General features: G+C 50.3%; 1 pseudogene; it reads right to left on the bottom strand.

Annotated features, from left to right (window-relative positions):
- Positions 1-1095: 1095 nt before the first annotated feature.
- LOC116547979 lies at positions 1096-1760 on the bottom strand (annotated as a pseudogene).
- Between the last annotated feature and the right edge of the window lie 680 nt (positions 1761-2440).

Below are 2440 nucleotides of genomic sequence, written 5' to 3'. Positions count from 1 at the left end.
ACTGCAGCTTCCAACTCCCAGGCTCAAGCAATTCTCCCACCTCAGCCACCAAAGCTGGGCTACAGGTGCACACTGCCATGCCTGGATAATTGTTTAATTTTTATTCTTTCTAGAGATTGGGTCTTGCTGTGTTGTCCAGGCTAGTCTTGAACTCCTGGCCTCAAGTGATCTTCCCACCTCAGCCTCACAAAGTGCTAGGATTACAGGTGTGAGCCACTGTGCCAGGCCTATACCTCTGAACTTTCAATACCACAGATATGCTGTGTATCTGTTTATGTTCTTTTTTCTCGACTTTATGCATAAAAAGAGTACAATTTGTTTTCACCTTTTCTTTTTTTAATGTTCTCATAAAGTACTTTAATAAATATATTAAGGCTTAAGGTAATTATTGGTTTGCGTGGAGGGTGGTTTGCTTTCTAGCACACTAGTTTACATTCAGAATCTTAAAAATGGAAACAGCCATCATACAGTGAGCGATACAGAACACTGGCTTGCCACAGTTATTATTTTTTTCCACTCTTTGACATGTCTTCATATTATCTTCCTTCCTTCTGTATCTGATAGGCAAAGAATGGCACAAATTTTTGGTTGAGAAAAGCCACTTGATTGGGATGACTAGAAATGTTAACTTTTTTCATAAAAAAGCTTTCACCGAATCACTGGGCAGTTAGTAGTGCAGCTTACAAATAGATAAAGCTGAACCAGGAGGCTTAAATGCTCATTAAAGAGCAAGAAAAGCTGCAGGCCATACAGAGGAAGGGAGCAGTGAAATGGTGGTTTTAATACATCCCAAACTGGAAGCAGGAACCCTAACACAAAGGGGGTTTGAATGCTCTGCCATCTGTAAGAAAGTGGCTGGCTACAAACCACCTCACACAGAACACCCACTAAGGCCTTCCACCGAGATCTGCTTGTTATATTCTCATTATGAATCCCCAGCAGGTGCATCTCAACATAAAGGTGTGGAGGATACTGATGAGGATTTCTCGGTCACCTAAACAGGAGTTGCAGCCATCAAGCTGGATTGCCACCATATGTCCTCAGAGAACTCCCTGCCTACGAGTGAAGCCAGCAGTGCCCATCCCCTGTGCCCGAGGACCATCCGCAATGGAGGTGCTTTCTTGCAAGACAGGCAGCAAACGCTGACAGCGTGTCCGATAGGAAGGGCTTCTCAACAGTCACATCCCTCCCGAGACCCTCTAGATTGACTCCAGAATCCAGTCAGTGCTGGAGAGGGAGGAGGCAGGCAGTGGCAAGTCCCGAGGAGGGTCTCAGTCCCTCCTACCACGCAGGGAGTTCTGCTCCCGGAAATATTCTTCCTCTTCATCCAAGAAGACATTGTCTAGAGCATAAGAGCAGTCTGGGCTGGAGGCTGCCTGGCACGCCCGCTTGTACTCTGGAGTCGACTGGTAAAGGCCGCACAGTTGGCAGAGCAAGGACATGTCCAGCTGGCAGAGACCAACCATCTCCTTGCGGAGCAGCGCGAGCGCGGCGTCCAGGCTGGGAGGCTTGGCTGGCAGCGCTGCCGCCCGGCCTGCCACCCCCGGCCCGCCACGCTTGGCCCACCACCCCCGTGCCCCCGTGGCTCAGCTCGTCCTGGATGCGTGACTGCAGCCACTCCAGGTGCCGCCAGCCCCGGCCACGCCGCCGCCCGACGCCGAGTGCAGCAGCCCGCTCAGGCTCTCGGGCAGCGGGGGCAGCGCATCTACCCGGAGACCCCGGCGCCGCGCGGCCCCACTACTGTGCCGCTGCTGGGCCATGCCGGCCCCACTGCCCCCTGTTTTCACCTTTTCAAGAATTGATTTTCACCCTGCTGAGAATACACTTGTAATGAAGTCTATACCACAGGAGTGAGAACAGGAAAATCTTTGTCCTCAAATCTCATTCCCCACAATTAACCGCTGTTAACCATGTGGGGCGGCTGGGAACTGCTCATCAGGGCAGAAGATGAAAGAAGAATTGGGGTCTATATTTGCCCAGTTTTTATTTTTTTTATTTTTATTTTTTTTGAGACGAGTTCTTGCTCTGTCTCCCAGACTGGAGTGCAGCGGTGTGATCATGGCTCACTGCAGCCTGGACCTCTTGGGCTCAAGCAATCCTCTTACCTCAACCTCCTGAGTAGCTAGAACTGCAGGTGTATACCACTGCACCTGGCTATTTTTTTTTTTAGTAGAGATGGGATCTCACTATGTTGCCAAGGCTGGTCTGAAACCCCTGGACTCAAGTGATTCTCCGACCTCAGCCTTTCAAAGTGCTGGGATTGCAGGTGTGAGCCCCTGCACTGGGCCGCCTGCTTGGTTTCTTTTTTTTCTTTTTTTTTTTTTAGACAGAGTCTCACTCTGTCACCAAGGCTGGAGTGTAGCAGCACAATCTCAGCTCACTGCAGCCTTTTTCCCCCCGGGGTTCAAGTGATTCTCCTGCCTCAGTCTCCCAGGTAGAT

The sequence above is a fragment of the Sapajus apella genome, unplaced genomic scaffold (genome assembly GCF_009761245.1).
Source record: "Sapajus apella isolate SASKATOON/1434 unplaced genomic scaffold, GSC_monkey_1.0 scaffold5964, whole genome shotgun sequence".
Lineage (NCBI taxonomy): Eukaryota > Metazoa > Chordata > Mammalia > Primates > Cebidae > Sapajus > Sapajus apella.
This window is presented reverse-complemented; position numbering and strand designations above follow the sequence as displayed.